Here is a 19,548-nt window from a genome sequence, read left to right on the forward strand (position 1 = left end):
TTGATTTCTAACTCCACTTTTTACTTTCTGCAGGATCTAAAAGGTAAATGCATAAAATGCAATGAGAAATCAATGGTTTTGTAAACCTAATGTGTAAATGTGAAATTTGTGACAAGTTCTACATAAAGTTGAGGAGATGGTGGGGAAGGTACAGGAACATAGTTTGTATATGGAATTGAAGTTAAGTTGGTATCTAAGTGAAATTTAAGCTCCATGGTTACCACAAAGAAAAATCAGAAAATATGTAAACTCACAGGGACAGAAAGTAGAGTACAGGTTGCCAGGGGCAGGGGGCAGCAGCAATGAGGAATTAATGAAAAATGAGTGTAGGGTTTCATTTGGGGTGAAGGGAAAATTCTAGTAATGGATGGTGGGGAGGGTGCTGCAACATTGTGGATGTGGTTAATTCCACTAACTGGAATTAACTAAATAACTAAATAGTTGGGTGGGATTGGGATGGGAAGATTTATGTTGTATATGTGTTTCCACAGTTTAAAAAAAAAGAAAAAAAGTAAAGAGATATAGACAATTAAATGCAATATATGATACTGCATGGGATCTAAGAATGGAGAAGAAAAAACTCAAAAGGATATTACCGGGACATAAGAAAAAATGGAGCATAGAGAATGTAAGCTTTATATCAGCGTTCAATTTCCTGAACTTGATAATCGCACTTAAGGTGATTACATGCGTGAATATTCTTGTACATAGGAAATGTACATGGATGCTTTGGACAGATTTTTAAAGTGTATTCCTAGAACACATGTGTGTGCGTGTGTGTGTGTGTGTCTGTGTGTGTGTGTGTGTGTGGAGAGAGAGAGTGAGATTGGGAGAGAGTGTGATCGGAATCCTCTACGGTGGCCCCGAGGATCCCCGCTTCCTCGTGTAGCCCGCTTCTCTTGAGTGTGGACTCAGGCTACTGACTTGCCTTTATGAATCGAATCCAGAAAGGTCAATGGGATGTCACTTCCAAGATTAGGTCACAGAAAGGCTTTGCCTTCCATCTTGGCTCTCTACCACTCTCGGTCACTCCACTGCTCGGCGGGGAGCCAGCTGCCCTCGGGAGGGGCCCACGTGGCACGGAAAGCTGGTCTCCAGCCGCCGTGGAAGTGAACTTGGCCGTGGACCCTGCAGCCCTGTCGAGCCTTGAAAGAACAACTCAAATGTAACTTTGGGAGAGACTTTGAGCTGGAGGCCACTGGCCCAGCCAAAGCTGGATTCTTGACCCTTAGAAACTGTGCAATGGTAAATGTTTGCTGTTTTAAGTCAGTAAGCTTTGAGGTAATTTGTTACCCAGTGATAGATAATATATATATATAGTAGGTATACGTATATGTGTTTATTTATGTATGCATATATATATTCAAACACATACACATATATATTGCTATCATAAATGGGGATTTCATTACATCTTCTAAAAGGTTTTATAACTATGGTGGTTATTGATTTTTCCCACTGTATTTTTTCTTTTCTCTTTGGGTTTATTTCTTTATTTTTATTAGAGAAGTTGTGGGTTTACAGAACAATCATGCATAAAATACAGGATTCCCATAGACCCCCTATTATTAACACCTTGCATTGGCGTGGAACATTTGTTACAACTGATGATAGCACATTTTATGATTGTACTAATCACCGTAGTCCATTTGGAGTGATGGAAGTTTTGGTAATGGATGGTGGTGATGGTAGCACCGCATTGTGAATGCAATTAACAGCACCAAATTATATACCTGGGTGTGGTTAAAAGGGGAAATATTAGGTTGTATATGTGGTAATAGAATAAAAATTATTAAAAATCCATGGAATTGCACTGCACAGTGAACTCAAGTTAAACCCTTTGCATTTTTAAATGCAACTTTTAATTCTGAGATAATTATAGACTCGCATGGAGTTGTAAGAATCGGTGCAGTGAGATCCTGTGTATCTTTCCCCAATGGTAATAATTGCAGAACAGCCCAACCAGGATATGATAACGGCACAATTGAGATCCGCCCATTTCCGTGGCCAGCAGATCCCTCAGGTGCCCTTCGTATCCACGCCCACTTCCTCTGGCCCCACCCCTCTCAGCTCCGGCTACCTCTGATCAATTCCCCATTTCTATAATGCTCAGCTACATGGAGTCCCACAGCATGGAGCTTTGGAGATTGGTATTTTTCACTCAGCATCATTATCTAGATATTCATCAGGTCGTTACAAGTATCCGTAGTGTGTTCCTTTAATTGCTGAGCTGTATAGTAAGGTTGTATCACAGTTTGTTTAACAATTCACCCACGGAAGGGTGAATGCTATAAGATTCTTGTGTGGGTTTTTGTCTTAACATAAGTTTTCATTTCTTTGGTATTATAGAAATACAGAGGTGAAATTGCTGGGTCATACAGTAGTTGTGCATTTAGATGTTTAAGGAACTTCCCAATGTATTCCAGACCAGCTGTGCCATTATACATCCCCCCAGCAATATATGAGTGACTCAGTTGCTCCACATCTTCACCAACAGTTGGCATCATCACTATTTCTTTTTTTTTTTTAACCATTCTGATAGGAATGTAATGATATCTCACTGTGGCTTTCTTTAATTAATTAACAGACTTCATTTTTTAAAGCAGCTTAGTTTCACAGAAAATTGAAGAAATTGTACAGAGTTCCCATATACTCCCCTCTACCAGGCTCACAGTTTGCCTAGTATTAAAATCTTGCGCTAGTGGGGTACATTTGTTACACTGATGAACCAATATTGACACATTGTTATGAATGAAAGTCTATAGTTTTCTTGGGGTTGTGCAGGTCTGGGGGTTTTGGCAAATGCACAATGTCACAGTATCATCCAGGATAGCTTCATCGCCCTAAAACCACCTGGAGCTCCACCTATTCCTCTCTCCTCAGCTCCCCCACCTCCAGCTCTGGCAACCGCTGATCTTTTCAGTCTCTATAGTTTTGCCTTTTCCAGAATGCCAAGGAGTTGGAGCCCTACAGTACTTTTCAGACTGGCCTCTTTCGCTTAGCAGAATGCATTTCAGGTCCTCCAAGCGTCTCTCTGTGGCTTGGTGGCTCATTTCTTTTTATCACTGAACAATGTTCTATTGTGCAGATGGACCTCTTGTCCATCCATTCACCTATGGAAAGGCACCTTCATCGCTTCCAGTTTGGGGCAATTATGAATAGAGCAGCTGTGAACACGTGCATGCAGGTTTTTGTGAGGACATAAGTTTTCAACTCACTTGTGTAAATCCAGCACCATTGCTGGATCACATAGTAAGACGATGTGCAATATTGGGCAAAGCTGCAGAACTGTCTTCTAAATTGGCCGGACATTTCGCATTCCCATTGGCAGTGAATGGGGTTGCCAGCATTTGATACTGCCAACTTTTTGGGTTTTAGTCATTTCAACAGGTATGTAGTGTCTCTCAATGTAGCTTCATCCCTTCCTCACATTGCAGGGCAATGTCATTTCCATCGTGACAAGGGTGCCGCTGATTTCGTCATTAGCCATCTGTCCCTCTGACCTCTGGAGCCGACTGGCTTGGCCATCGCCAGCCCCACAACAGGTGTGGGAGCCCGTCCTTAGAGCCAAGGCGCGGGAGAGGCGAGCCTCATCCTGAATGTCAGAGTGATTTATAGACCATATTTCCTGGGGAAAGTGCAAAGATTTATTTCTAGGAGACAGGCTGTTTGTAAACACGTGGCTCGCAGGTGCGGGTGTGGGTTGGTGAGCCCGCAGAGGCTCACACCTTCCTCCAGGGAGAGACTCACTGCAGGCCCCGGAGACAAGATCGGGGGCTGGTTTCAGAGGAAGATGTCACGTTGAGTGAGATAAGCCAGGCATAAAAGGATAAATATGGCATGAGCTCACTGACATGAAATAATAAGAATAAGCAAACGCATGTAAGTTAGAATCTAGTTTCCCAGGGGACGGGGTAGGGGTAGGGAATGGGGAGTTAAGTTTCAAAATTTGTGACGGAAAAGTTTTGGTCATAACTGGTGGTGATGGTAGCACAGTATTGTGAACAGAATTAACAGCACTGAATTATATATTTGAATGTGGTTAAAAGGGGCAATGTTAGCTTGTATATATGGGGTTAAAATAAAAAAATATTAGCCCATGGAACTGTACAACACAAACAATGTCTCCTAAGTTAAACTATGGACTATTGTTGGTAGTACAATTATCCAATTATAAAAATATGCTTTCTTTAATAGTAACAAATGCTCCACACAAATGTGTGTTAATTACTAATAGGGTAGTACATGGGAATCCTGTATTTTATGTATGATTGTTCTATAACTCACAGCTTGTCTAATTAAAAAAATAAAAATAAAATAAAATAAAGTGTAGGATTGAGAAAGGGTATAAAAGGTGTTGTGGCAAGTTGTGCACTTCCCCTGAAATAAAGCAATAAATGGAATCGAAAGAAAGAAAGAATGAAATAAAGGGAGGGAGGGAGGGAAAGAAAGAACAAGAACTTGGACCCAGAATACCTGGTATTCTCTGTGCACCAATAGATGTGTGGAATAAAGGTTCATTTTCTTCACCTCCCCAGTGGAGCTGGGATAGACTTAGGGGCTGCACCTGCCACCACCACGGGCGTGAAAGGTGAGAGGACAGAATCAGTGTTTCACCCAGGAGATATAAAGATTATAAATTTGTATGCACACAATAAGCTAGTCTTAAAATATATAAAGCAATCATTAGCATAAAAGAAGAATAAACTAACAAATCAATCCGGGAAATGTTACTGCACCTCTCTTGGTGATTGGTAGCTGACTGAAATTAACTTGTGCGAAGCCAGGACTCAGGAAGGGCTCACGGGAGGGGACGGGTGAACTTGGGAGGGGACCTGGGTAAGCACAGAGGACTGGTCCTGCAGATGCAACAGAAAGCTCTGCCTCAGTCCTGGATGTGGTGGAAGGAGAAAAACTTACCCAAGAAGTTGAGGCCCTTCACATCCTCCAACACACCCTTCTCCAGCTTCTAACAGTAGAGATCAAAGCAAATCTGAGCTCATAACTAAAAATGCACAGCCATAGTCACTAACCAGCCACCCAGAGCAAGGCTCAGCAGAAACAGAAAATGAAACCAGTAAGGAAAAGAGAGCAGAACCAGACTAAAGATATTTGTATTTATCTTGTATCACTTGTAAATCAGTAAATGTGAAGAAATAAAAGCGGGAACTAAAGACATGAGTGGGGTCTAAAGAAGGTGTAAAATGAACAGATAGTTCAGAAAGACAATGAAACGGAGCCTCCATCAAAGAAAAATGCCATCATCCATCTTTGTACTAAATCTACTAAATTATCTGTAGAAGTTTTGACTTCTTATTCCATCCCCCCCCCATCCATGTATGAAGGTATCTTTTCTGGTTTGCTAATGCTGCTGTTATGCAAAACACCAGAAATGGATTGGCTTTTATAAAGGGGATTTATTTGGTTACAAAGTTACAGTCTTAAGGCCATAAAGTATCCAAGGTAACACATCAGCAATCGGGTACCTTCACTGGAGGATGGCCAATGGCGTCTGGAAAACCTCTGTTAGCTGGGAAGGCACGTGGCTGGTGTCTGCTTGCTCCCAGGTTGTGTTTCAAAATGGCTTTCTTCAAAATGTCAGTGTCAGCTTTCAACAGCCATCTTCAAGATGTTGCTCTTGGCTGCAGCAGCACTGAGTTCCTTGTTTGTCGGCTCTTTTATCTGGCTCCAGTGATTTAATTAAGACCCATGCTGAATGGGCGGGGCCACACCTCCATGGAAATAATCCAATCAGTTATCACCTACAGTTGGGTGAGTCACATCTCCATGGAAACAATCAAAGGATTCCAACCCAAGCAACACTAATATGTCTGTCCCCAAGATTGCATCAAAGAACGTGGCATTTAGGGGACGTAATACATCCAAACCAGCACAGCATCTGAGGAGCCCAGATGACAATGGGGCCCTGCAGCCCTTTGGGACTGAGGGAGACACTGTCCACACCCCCGTTTTCCTGGCTGCCTCTCTGCTCTCACACTTGTGTGCACAGCATTGGCTCCAAACAAGCCATGAGACGGGAAGGCACCAGCCTCCACCCAGCCCTGCCTCGCCCACTCACAGCCAGGCAGGCTGGGGACTCAGGAACTCCTCCAATGCCATGGAGCAAGGAAAGGGGTGACATGGGGGGTCATGCAGTCTTCTGCCACCTCTCCAGCTCCACGCCTCCCCATCTCTCCACCTGCCCCCTAAAAATCAGGAGAATTCTTTCCTCATCATTTTGCAGAATTGTTAGCAGAATATTCAGGCTCATGCCCAAGCCCTTGGAGTCCCACCCTCTTCCCCACGCTGTCATGGGTTGGATTGTGGCCCCCAGATATGTCCAAGTCCCAACCATGTCCCAAAATAGGGACTTGGAAGATGGGATTAGCTAAGATGAAGCCAACCTGGAAGAGGGGGCCTGACCCAGTGGGACCAGTGTCCTTACAGGGAGAGAGAAATTTGGACACGAAGACCCACGGATGTGAAAGGGAAGAAGGTCGTGTGAAGACATAGGAGAAGGAGGAGCTGCAGCCATACGCCAAGAATGACCGAGGAGGACAGCGGGTACTTGCCCGAGCTGGAGGAGCCCAGGGAGGCCACCCCCGACAGGTTCCCGAGCGCCCTGCCACACATGCAGGGGGAGCTCTGGCCTCCAGAGTGGCGAGACGATATGGCATGTTTCACCGTTCTCAGCCACCCAGCTTGGGCTTCATCATTGGTGGCAGCCCGCAGGGACGAAAGACGTGCTCCCAGAAACGAATTCAGGAAACCGTGAAGAAACAGCTCTCCCTCATTCCAACCGATGCCCCGGCACCCAGGGACTTTGCCCGCCTGGCACCGCGGTCCCTGGTGTGATTAGAGGGCTGCTTTCATGGTCCACTTGTGTGCCCCTTTCCTGGGGGCCGCGAGTCTGGGGGGCCAGGTCTGTGAGCGTCTTCCTGCCCGGTCCCCAGGAGGAGGCTCCTGGGATGTTGAAGGCCTGGGAGGTGGAGGCCTGCGAGGCAGCTGCGGGTCTCACCTCCCCGCTCCCCAGCCCTGATCCTCGTGCAGAATCGTGGCCCTGGGTGTTCCTTCTGGCTTCCTCTGGCCTTGTCTTACTGTCACAAGTCGGTGGTCACCAGCAAGCTCTCCCTTGGTGCCAGAAGTCTCCATGAGCAGCCAATAAAGTCTATGTAAAGCAGGAGCTTTTAAAAGCCCTTATGTGTCGATCATATTAAAAGCAATCCTTTGGAAATAACCGAGACGATGCACTCCTGCCTGCAATTTTTATTGCTCCTTTCGTTCCCCCAAGTGAAGAACTTAAAAATGCCTGAAACCAAATTGACTCCTTTTCTTTCAAAATGGGTCCTGTGGCTTCTTTTTCCTCCCAGTCCCCTAAATTGGCCGGCTCTGCCATGTCCAGAAAGTCTTCTGCAGTTTGGATCCTTCTCTGTGCTTCCCTGGCCTCCTGGACGTTTCTCTGCCCCCAGTTTTGCCACTTGCCCCCAACTCATTCGTCTCTCCCAGCCCCGCACACAGAAACAGTGAAGCCCTGCTGGGTCGCTCCTGGGCTTGGAGCCACAACAACACTGCCCCAGATCCCCAGATGCCGCTCCTCAGGAGACGGACAGCAGGGCCGGGTCCTGCTCCGCTGGGGTTCCTGCCACCCGGCGGCACCAGGAGCCAAACGACAAGCCCCTGGGGTCTCCGCGCCCCAACTCAGAGCTGCAGAATGTTGACCCTCGACTGGCAGCCTTCCTCTGCCCCTCATCCTTGGAGGCTCGGACACCCCATGGACGGCAGGGGGGTGAGCTGCACTGCCTTGACTCAGCACACACGTGCAGACAGACACACTCCCACACACATTCACCGCGACTCAGACATAGTCACACACTCAGAGTCACACACTCTCATACACTCCTGCACTCCCACACTCATACACACCCACGCATATACTAACACAATGCGTGCTCACACACCCGCACTCCCACACACACTCCCCCCAACTCACACATAGTCACACGTGCTCACACACTCATAGTCACACTCAATTCACATGCACAGTCCCACTCACACACGCACATGCTTTCTTACACTCCTATACTCCCACACTATACACACCCATGCATACACTCACACACGAATGCATGCTCACACACCCACACACTCACATACATTCTCACACTCATACACTCTCACACACACACTCATACATGCCCAGGCATATATTTACACACTAATGCATGCTTACACACCCACAATGACTCACACACACTCACCCAAAACTCATCTCGCTTTCAACAGAGACTGCCCCGCTCCGGAGATGAAACAGGTGCAGGCAGCAGCGGCCCCGCCCCTCCCACGGCACCTGTGCACTCACACCTGCCCTGCCCCCGCCTCCCTCCCGTGCCCCCTCCAACCTCAGGGCCCCTCCCCGTCAGTCCCCACTTGTGCTTTCTGGAGCCTCCCTCCCTGTGCCTGTCAGCGATCAAGGTGCTCCAGTCCGTCCTCTTTAAACCCGATCTCGAATCTGCCCTCGTTAAACCCGCCTCCATCCTGCCTCCTTCCCTCTGTTCTCACTGCCCAGCTCTTCTCCACTTCCCTCTCCTTGTCCAGGAGCGCTGCCCTCCTCCCCACCCCCATCCCCATCTCGGGCTGCAGTGGGCGCCTGCCCTCCCCGCTGTCCTTTCCTGGCTTCCCGACCCCCCCTTGCCAGCACAGCCACCCCGTCTCTAAGGAGCCCGTCTGGCTGGCTGGGGCACTCCTCAGCCTCTGTGTCTGCACCCTGAGGCTGGATCGGCTGCAGTCGCAGGGCCCAAGTTAAAGGCGGGCCTCTCTTCTTCTGTAGGATGTCAGCCACCAGCTGTCTGAGGTGGGCTTGGCGGCTCAGGGACCCTCCGGGGCCAGGCTGTGACTACCCTTCTGGTGTCATCCTCCTGTGCTGGCTCCAGGCCGGCCGTCCTGGGCAGAGGGGGAGGGGCCGCCCCAGCGTGGTCAGGCCCCTTTGGGCTTTCCCCCTAGGGTGTGGATCTGGGGCCCTGCAGCTCACCATCTCCAATACTGAGCTCTTCCCCCGCCCCTAACCCGCTTCCCCTCGGGTCTCCCGTCCCTGTCCACAAGGCAGACAGTCGGCGGCCCTCCTCCGCATCTCCTCAGAGCTCAGAGTGGCTGCTGGGCACCGCCTGCCTCGGTGGGGACAGGCTCAGGAACTCAAGGGGCCCCAGGGGGGCAGGGGATGAGGTGGGTGGGGGGAGGCAGACCGCGGGGGGAGGGCAGGGGATGAGGTGGGGCTTCCTGAAAGGCTGATGTCCCTGTAGCTTCAGAGAAACATGACGCTGCGACCCCCGCTGGAGCTCAGTCTTGCAGCCGCAGCCCCTGAGACTGGCCAAGGTCACATAGGCACAGGCTGGACGGGGAGCCCCTCTGGCTCAGAGTCGAGGCCGCCTCCTGCCCTGTTAAACCCAGTGCCTGTGAGCAGCGCTGACTTCCTGAGGGCGTAAGGCCCTGGGGTGGGGTGGGGGACAGGGAGCCAGCTGACCCGCGCTGGGCACAGCAGTGGGGAGGGGGACAGGGGCACATGGCCTTGCCATGGCCCTCACCGGTGCCAGGAGGAGACCACCTGGCAACACCTGGCAAAGGGGGCGGCCTGGGACCACACGGTGAGTTGTGCCCAAAGGCGCCGTTGCCCACCTGGGCACATCCAGGGCCCCAGGCCCTCCCAGGACCCGTCGAAGGGTGGGGGTCTCCTGGGTACACATGCACACATGCATCTGTGTGCCCAGAGCCCTGGTGCACGCATTTGTGGTGCCTACGGACACGCCTGCACACATCAAAACACACACGTGCAGCCTGCCCGGCTGCCCTGCACACTCACACTCAGACCCCACCGCACGCGCTGGCAGGTGGGACTCGGCTCCTCTCGCGTGTGCGCCAGCCTGACGGTGCCCCCGACGTGCTACCTGACTCCCCTGCGCTTTGGAGAACATTCTGTTAAACACGATTTGTCAGGCCCGTTTCAGATTTTGTAGGAATAACAAGCCCCGTCTTTATCACTTCGCAGCGTTCTCTGACAGAGAAATATATTCCCTCCCTCCCTGACCCCCAGAGCTCAGGGGTTACCCCTGCCCCCCCACCCCCACCCCACTCCCTGCAAAGTGCAATGGAATCTTTTTGATTTGGGGGTCATGAACTCTGGCACCCAAACTCGCCTAAAAGTTGGGAAAGATGATGACTCACCATATTTAGCAGCTCATACATAAAGAGATATATTTCAGAACGTTCTAGCTTATGCCCATTATAAGCGGTAGCTGTATAATCAGCACGTTCAGCTGCCAAAATCAAGTGCACAATTTGTATCAACCTTTCAGACCGGAAAGAGAGAGCTGGCTGGCGTTCCCCACAGGAGGAGATGTTGCAGCAGAAAGGAGTCCTCAGCAGTCGAGCCCACTTCTGCAGCACAGAGGCGGCCACTCCTTTCAAGGTCACAGAGAGAGATCCCAGGGTCCCAAGGTAGGTTCTCGGTCTGGGGACCCTCGGCAGACCGCATGACCCATCTTCCCTCCTGGAGCCCACCGCTCAGCTGGAGGGCAATGGGCAGAGAGAGGTGACGCTCCCCCAAGGAGATGGCAGGTCTGTCGGGCAGGTAGCAGGTGCCAACGGCAGCCCTTACAGGTGCACGTGAAAGAAACCCCAACAGGTGGCTGGCCAGGCGGTCCCCGGAGGAGCAGAGCCGCGGGGCAGTGCGGGCCCAGGTCCAGCCAGATGCAGGGGCCTGGGCATCTTCCCTGCTCTCAGCTCCAGGCTCTTCACCGGCAAGATGGCGGCTGCAGCCCAAGGCCCGCTGTCCTCTCCAGGGAGCATCCGGGGAGAGCCCGGGCCCAGCCCACACCTTGCGGAGTCTCCCTGGCCCCTCCTGGCCCCACACCCACCCCCCATGGCCGGAGGACTGCGATAGTGGGATGGCTGAGGCCTGGGACACGTGTCCATCCCCAGCCTCGGACCTCAGGGCTGGGAGTGGGAGATGGGCTCCCCAGGAGGTGAGAGCACATCTGCCAGGGGGCAACCAGATGCTGAGAGCACCGCGGAGGCCCCCGCCCATGAAGACCATGGAGCCAGGACGTCGCCCACTGGGTGCTCGGGACACATGAGAGGGAGGAGGAAGGAGGAGGTGGGAAAGAGGGCAGAGCTCAGGTGAGCTGGAGGGGAGCAGACACGGTCAGCCGGGAGCCGGGCCAGCAGGAAGGAAGGAGCACTGAGCTCAGGAGCGGGCAGGTGAGTGGGGGGTGAAGGGCCAGGCTCAGTGATGGGCCAAGCGAGGCAAGGCTGGGGGGTGCAGGCTGGGGTGATGGCTGCAGGCTCAGGTGACAGTGGTGCTCTGGGGTGACATCCATGGGCTGGGGTGATGGTGGTGGTCTGGGGTGATAGCTGAGGGCTGGGGTGAAGGCCATGGGCTGGGGTGACACCCATGGGTTGGGGTGACTGCTGAGGGCTAGGGTGATAGCCGCCTCTTTCCCCAAGCTGCCAGTCCTCGGAGCCCAGCCGGCTCACGTGTCAAATGGGGGACAGTGACGATGGAGGTTGTGGAGAGGGGCACGGCCCTGGTGACATCTGCCCTCACTCAGGGCGTGCCTTCAGAGGCCGTGGTCATATCTGTGGCCGTGCTCTCCCTCCACATCACCACCACAACCCAGGTCTAGCCCCTGGCCCAAGGCAGCCAGCTGTCCGCCCACCCCTGCCCCACGCTGTGGAGGACTGAACTGGTGGGCACCGGGGCAGGAGTGGGCACTGAGCAGGCAGAAGGGGAAGGAAGGGGCAAGGCAAAAACCAGCATTCCTGGAACTTCCAGCCTCCACCAGATGTGGAGGACGCTGTGCATGGCCATGGAGGGGGCCCGGATGGCTGGGCGTGGAGTGCAGGGACCTGGGGAGGCCAGGCCTGGTGGGCAGTGACTGCTGGCTGCTGAGGAGGGAGCATGCAGGGGTGCAGGCTGCTGTGGGTGCAGAGGAGGGAGAAGGGCAGTGGGCTGAGGGGTGGGGGGCAGGAGAACATTCCACCGAGACATGCCAGCTGCCCAGTGGCTGGAGGACACTCTCCCCGACTCCACAGGTCCAATTCCTCTCCAAAGCCCCAACTCCAATTTCCTCAGGCCTCCGCCCTGTCTTTGTCTACTTTTATTTTTATTTCTCACCCAGAGCAAAGTACAGAATTGGGACCATCATTGGGTGAGAAATCATTGTGCCTCCAAGGTCTATTTTTCACACTAAAAGTCATTACTTCTGTACCTGGAGCCATTTCTCAGGATCTTAATACATTCGTTTATCAATCAATACTTAATTGATGTCTATAAAGCATGTTGGAAATCAGAGGCAAGAGCAGATCTCCCGGGGCTGACGGGGAGGGGCCTGACCCTGTAACGGGCAGCCTGGCAGGCAGGGGTGCCGGGCATCGGGGCCATGGGAGATCCCACAGCTACCCCTCCACAGGCGGAGATCCTGAAACTTGGAGGCGTCACCGGCTCCACTGTGACCTGCTGTGGACTGTGGTGCAGCCATGGCCACTTAGATGCACGAATTATCTCTTTGCAAACCGGGTCCCCAGCCTGGCACTGCCCCTCATTCCTGATTGCCTTTGGGCAAGTTAACTGACCTCTCTGAGCTTTGGTTCCCCGACCAATAAAATGGGTGCTGAGTCCCTCTTTCGGCAGGTCAAGGGCCAAAATCTGCAGCGTGCAAAGAGCTCAGCCAAGGATGACACCCCAAGGCGTGCAGCACATGTGGTCACTGTCGTCCCCTCTGTCTGTGGGGCTCCAGGGATTCTGTTGTCAGTAAAGAGTGCACCGGTTGCCGGCAGGGGCTGTTGGTCACACGCGGTGAGGGAGCCGAGGAAGGCCTGAGCCTCGGTGTGACTTTGGGTACGTTGTCGCCTTTGCACCCCGAGCCTGCTTCCTGCTCCGCAGCGTGGACGAGAGGGGGATGGCTCCCAGGCCATCTCCGAGGACTGCAGGAGGCCCGCGTGCTGCCCCGGAGCCCCAAGGGGTGCTGGGTACGCCCTGCATCCCCATCTCCCTTGCAGGCCCCAGCGAGCATCTGAGCAGCACCGTCCCTGACCGCACGCAGCCGGGCCCCTTGCAGGGAACGGGCATGTCTGTCTGCAGTGGCACCTCGCCCCCTCCAGGACAGCTGCCCCCCACTTGCCCCACTCTCGGCATTGCAGCCAGCCCGGCTCATCCGCCTCCCAGCCTCGGCCTCCCAGGGTGCCCTCAGAGGGCACGGGCTCTTCCAGGGAACGGGCCGGTGACGGATGGGGGATGCGGCCACCATCCCTGCCTTCCTGGGAGGGTTGATGGAATGGCCTTTTCACGCTCTCCAACAAGCCAGGAACAGTGTAAACGGGGGTCTAATTTGTCAAAAACAGTCGCTTGTATTCCGCATGGGCCATGTTCTCTGCTGAAATATGGATCCCACCCAGCCCCAGGACCACGTTGTGCGATTTTATGATATTTCAGTTTTATGGGGACATCTTGTTGATGCATGTCCCTCAGTGAATGATCATTCTGGAATCTATTTTGCCTTCAAGAAGGCGTCTTCTGCAATGGACGGGGAGGGGGCGGGTGCCCTACTGTGTATAAATCCACTACCAATAGCATGGAGTGGGGGAGGGAGCGAGGCTGGCAGGAGACAGGGATGGAGTCTGTGAGCCCACTGCCAAACCCGACCCTGCTGGGATGGGAGGACAGGCCGTGGCGTCCTGCCTCCCAGTGAGGCCTCTGGACCCCTCACCTGGCCACCATGTGGCCTCAAGCAGCTCGTGTACCCCTGGGAGCCGCAGGGTCTCGCAGGGGGTGCCATTTACAAATCAGTGCCACCCTCCCGTCACAGGCAGGCCACTGTCGGCTGGGACACCAAGAGAAGGAGGCCCCCTTTCTGTTTTGTCTTTGCCTTGGACCACTGGGCCATGGGGTTCTCAGAACTCAGATGCCCTGTGGCCTCTCCCCTGGGCAACCTGCAGATCCCTTCTCTTATACATGAGGCCCCTAGAATCAGGGAATCCAGGTTTTGGCCCCAGAAATGACACTGACTGTCCATGTGGCCTGGACATGTCACTTCCCCTCTGGTTACACGTCCATGTCCATGACTGCGGCAGGGTTGGGGTGCTCCCTGCATGTCCATGTCCGTGACTGTGGCAGGGTTGGGGTGCTCCCCCCAGGCTGCCTGGTGCTGGAGGGAAGGAGCACCTGAGCAAGGCTCACAGTAGCCATCCCACCGCAGGGCGTGGACTCTGCCATCCTCTCCCCTGTCTCTTGAGAGCAGCTGTCAGTGAAAGAATGGACTCCTATCCCCTCACCTTCCCTCCGAAAGGCCTCCCTATTCTGCCTGCCTTTCCTCTGGGGCAGTGGTCTTCAAAGTGGGGTCCCCAGACCAGAGGCCTGAGAATCCGCTGGGGACACATTAGAAATCCAAAGTCTGCGGCCCTGCCAGACCTGTGGAATCAGCAACCCGGGTTTGAAGAAGCTGCATCCGTTTCTGGCTGCTGTAACAACTTCCACAGACTCAGGGCTCAACAAATCACACTTGTGTCCCCTTGCAGGTCGGGGGTCAGAGGTCTGACGGGGTCGTGCTGGGCTGACCTCCAGGTGTCGGCCGGCTGTGCTCCTCCTGGGGGCTCCAGGGGAGCCTCTGTTTTCTTGCTTTTCCGGCTGCTGGAGGTGCCTGCATGCCCAGGCTCGCGGCCTCTCTCTCCATCATGACAGCCAGCGACGCTGCATCCCTCACAGCCTGCTTCTGTCGCCACATCCATGTCTGACCCCGGCCCAGAAGGTTCTCTGTGGAAGGACTTGGTCAACAATGCTGGCTGCACCTGCATAACCAGGACAATCCCCCCATCACAGGGTCCTTAAGTTAATCCCACCTGCAAAGTCCCTTTCGCCACATGGCCTAACACAGTCATGGGCTGGGGGGATTGGGGAGTGGGCATCTTTGGGTGCAGGGGCATTTTTCTGCCGACCGCACACGTCCCCCAGGTGACCCTGATGCACACTGAGGCTTGAGAGGTTCTTCTTGGATGGAAGGTTCTCACTGGACCATCAGCCCGTCAGAGACAGGGGCCCCGAGTCCTTCACACCCGGACCCCCAACCTCCATCCCTGCACCTACCAGGAAACAGAAATTAAAAAATGAACGAGTTAGTGTGGGAATGAGTGAATGGCTGATGAGGGGGGTCACTGCACTCCAGTGCACCCTTCCGTTTCAGGGGAGTGTGCCAGGGAAAAATTCTAGACCAGGGATCAAAGACAGATAAAATACAGGAAACCAGTTAAACCTGAATTTCAGAGAAACAAGGAATATGCTTTATTACAAGTATGTGCCATGCGCTATTTTTCCCTTGCTAGTCCGGCAGCCCGAGGCCTGGGGAACACTGGGGAAGGCTCTGCTCTCTCTGGGACTGTTTCCCTCCCTAATCGTCTAGGTGCTTCCTCTGCCCTGGTCAAACTCACTGCGTTCTGTCTGGTGTCCCAAGGTGCCTTTGTCACGTCTTGCCCCACCCTCCAGAACCAGGAGAGCCTTCCTGGAAGAAGACGAGGTGATCCTGGGGACTCCAGGGCCTGGAGGCTGCTACTGGAAGCACATCTTTCGTGTCTTCCCATTAATTCCACGTCCCTCCTTCCGGATGGAGGAAGAGTCGGGCCTCCTGGTCCTGAGTCCTGCACAGGGCCCCGGGGAAGCCCTGGTGTCGAGGGACGGCACAGCCCACGGCCCCGCTGCAGGCTGCCGAGACGTGCCCCGGGCCCGGGAGCTGGGACTGGCTGCCGTGTTTCCTCCACATCCTGGAGATTCCTGGCTGGGAACACTAGTGCCCTTCTCTGGGAGGCAGGAAAGCATCCCTGACGTCTGTGAACGCAGCTACACAGTCCGCCACTCTCATTGGGTTCTAGGAACATGTACCAAAAAAAAAAAAGAATGAAAATTTGTGATTTCATCTTTGGAGACAGAAATGGAAGAGAAGGCACATAAAAGAGAATCCTCTAAACATGTGATCTGTTCTTAGGGAAAAAAAAAAAATAAAGCACAAGTCCAGGTGCACATTGCCGCGGAGTTCAGAAGCCCACCTCCCTCCCCTGGCAGCCTCGTTATCCTTTGATCTTCCTAATAACGTGTCTCTTTCCTGGTAATAGGTTTTCATCATCTTCACGGCCTATTGATTAGAACTCTTTTGCAGGGTTGTGAGACATTGGCTAAAAGAAGGGACAGAATAATTCACTCTTCTGATGATGGTTCAGAAGAGGTGGGTTTGTAACGCCCCCCATCGGTGCGTGGCCCAGGCTTAAAGACACCCGGCAGGAGACCAGGGAAAAGAGCCTGCACTGCTGTTTGCTTTCCACTGGCCCCTTTGGTCTCCATTTTGGTTTTTGCGAAGCAAATTGTTCCAGGAGCGCAGGCCGGCAGGCACGGAGGGCAGGCTGATGGGGACGGTGCTGGGGAGGGGGCTGGCAGCCTTCTGCACGTCTCCTAAGCTGAGGGTGGGGCAGTGGTGAGAGAAGACGAGAACCCTAAACTCAGGGATGATCTGTGCATTCAAGGGGAAAGGGACAAATCAGAGCAGACATGGCCAGAGCTTGGGGGATGTTCTAGACTTTACAAGGTGGGCAAAGGGTCGGGGAGAGCAGAGCCTACGGTGCAAGATGGAAGGCCCCGGTGGGCTGCGTGGACTGGGCTGGGGTCAGAGCACAGCATTCTCGGGTGCCAGCTGGGGAGCTGGGTATTTGTCCCATGGTGTTGGGACATCTGGGAGGGGCTAAAACGGGGTGAAGGTGGCAGACTTGCTTTAGAGCCTCCACCCGGTGGTTGCAGGTGTGTGTCAGGACGTGTCTGCGGCTTAAACAACCACAGACATGAAGGACTCTCCCGTCTGTGGAGACGAACGGCCCCGTGCTTGGGCTCAGAGCAGACCTGGGTTTCACTCACTGCTGACTAAGGGACCACACCTCTAATACAGAAATGCCCACCGGCTCTTCCTAGAAACGCATTCACAAGTGGTCATAAAGCCAGTGATTAAATGGCAAAAGGCAAGCTAAAAACACCCACCATGGAATTTGACCAAAATTCAACCTCAAACCCTGGGATGAGAGATTCAGGACAATATATCAAGGTAAAATGTTGCTTCTCCATTTGACTCTTGAGGATACTGGATGTATACCTGAAAAAAAAGTTCTGACCCAAGTGAAATGTTTGGTGAGAGAGAGAGAAAGTCAACTCCTCCCAAAGCAGAGCGAGAGGATGAGCTTTTGCTAGAGGCTTCCTTGCCGCGGAGTGTCATCCATCATCTTCAGGAGCTCCATGAAACTGCTGCGAATCCGATCAATCATCTCTTTATTGAATTAAGGCAAAAGGCTGGTTATTAATAGGGCTAAGACTTAATGAGGAAAATGGATAACGCTGCACAGCAAGACGGCAAAGAAATGCACATATGGGTTCTGCCCCCTCCTTGGAAAGATCCAGAAGCATTTTCAGTAAGGAAAGCCTCTGGCTGATGACTCCTTTGACTCACACAAAGGACAAATGGGCCTGGGCTTGGGACTCAAACCCCCGGTCTGGGCCCTTTCTCACCACCTTCCAGCTGTGTGACCTTCAGTCAGTGCCTTGACCTCTCTGAGCTCCATTGTTTCTTCCTCCAAGGGTTCTTGGAAGACGCTGGGATATTCTGACCCAGTGTGTGGTGCCATGAAGGATGTGGCCTAGAGAAGCACAGCCCTGGCTCTGATGTCTGCATTCTGTGCAGAGATGGACCCAAGGCACAGCCCCTGTAGTTCCTCGCGGCCATGGGGATAGTGGGGACGGGCACTGGGACAGGAGGTGTGGGGGCAGCCCTGCAGCCCAGGCACAGCCAATGAGGTCCCACTGCTCGTCCCTCCCAGTGCTGTGTTTTCAGGAATCTCTGGAAACGAGCACAGGAGTGACGCAGTGTTCGGAGCGGGTGGGGACTTGGTTTGAGACGCCTGGTGTCTGTTTATGGCAGTGCTTCTGGGGAAGCAGATTGTGTTTATGTCAGAGAGAGGATACCATGCTTCAGGGCAGTCACTGCAGCTTGTTGGGTCAAATCAACACCCCCAGCCCCATCTGCCTGAGCAGGGGGCCGCCGCGCCCTTCAGTGCCAGCAGCAATGGCCGGGAGCTGGAGACGGTCACCCAGGATGTGGTGTCAAGCCGCCCAAACGTGCTTGGCCGCACCTGCTCCGGGCTGCTCCCTCTGCCAGGGGTCGGGGCTGAAGGAGCTTGGCTGTGGTCACTGGCTCCCAGGAGCTCCGAGTCCGGCAGGAAAGATGGCCGTGTAAACCCCTGGTGCAGTGGGGGCAGGGGGCTGGCAGTGTGTGCCCAGGTGTCCCGTCCCCACCCAGAAGAAGGTTCTGAGCTCAGGAGCCTCAGTCCAGCCCCTTGTCTTCAGGGAGGATGTTGGTGGGGAAAATCCAAGGAGCCATGATGAGTCCTCAGGATGAGAAAGAAGACTCAAAGAAAAGGAAAGGACCATGTGTGCCAAAAAATAGGTTTATGGTCTTATTAAGCAAGTGATGAGGAACAACCCAGAGCCAGCAGCCTGGTCTCTGCCCTGAGGCCACGGGCTCCCTGGGCGTCCAGCCCAACAGTTCATCCCCGCCACTGAAGCCCCTTTCACCCCGCTGGGTTCCATGGTGCTGCTTTCTCTTGGGTGTCCTCCCATTTTTCTGCTTATCCCCACTGGTGCCTCCTGCTAGCTCCTCTTCCTCTGTCCAGCCCTTCAAGCCTGGCCTTCCCCGGAGTGCCACGCTCAGCCCTTCTTCTGCTCACACCCGGTGAGTGATCTCATCTGTGCATCACACACCATCTGTGTGCCCCGTGCTCAGCACACTGGGGACCCAGTCCCTGCTCTTGGCGGGGAGACCCAGAGCCCACTCATCTCCCACAGGGCTCAGTGACCCCTCTTCCAACTGCCACAGGACCCCATCACCCTGAGACACCCCAGCCTTGAGGCACTGAGCCCACCTGAGCAGGAGCCTCCCTTTCAGCTGCCAGAGTCACCCAAGCTTGATTTGCAGGTTCCCTAAGATCGTGAAGGGTGTTTCCGGATTATGTCATTCTGAGGCACGTCTTTAACATGAATTTAATTAGTCCCTGAAAGGCACAATTCCCAAGGCCACTGGAGAGCAGATATGCAGCCCCGAGGGTTCAGTGTGAGCAGTGACACAGACCCAGTGTTCTTTCGTGACCGTGAGTCATTTTTTATCTCAGACCCAGGTGGGTACACATGGTCAAAGGATAACGACCTTCACTTTCGATGGCATTTACCTCGAGTATTGCATTTCTGCCGTGTCCAGTGTGGCCAGATTCGTAAGGGCAGAACTGTAAAGTCTCCTTTGGGCTCTGGAGTCTCGATTATACGATCCAGGGGAGCCAACCCTGTCACAGTGGTCACCAGAGAGAGAAAATGCAGCCCCTTCGTGCCCACCCATCGGGAAGGGGAAACGATGGCCCTCCCCTCCACTCCAAAGCGCATTCCTGATGCACTCAAATGGCTGCTTTTGGAGAATATTTGACGGCTTG

This window comes from Choloepus didactylus, chromosome 8 (genome assembly GCF_015220235.1).
Source record: "Choloepus didactylus isolate mChoDid1 chromosome 8, mChoDid1.pri, whole genome shotgun sequence".
In the NCBI taxonomy this organism is placed as follows: domain Eukaryota; kingdom Metazoa; phylum Chordata; class Mammalia; order Pilosa; family Megalonychidae; genus Choloepus; species Choloepus didactylus.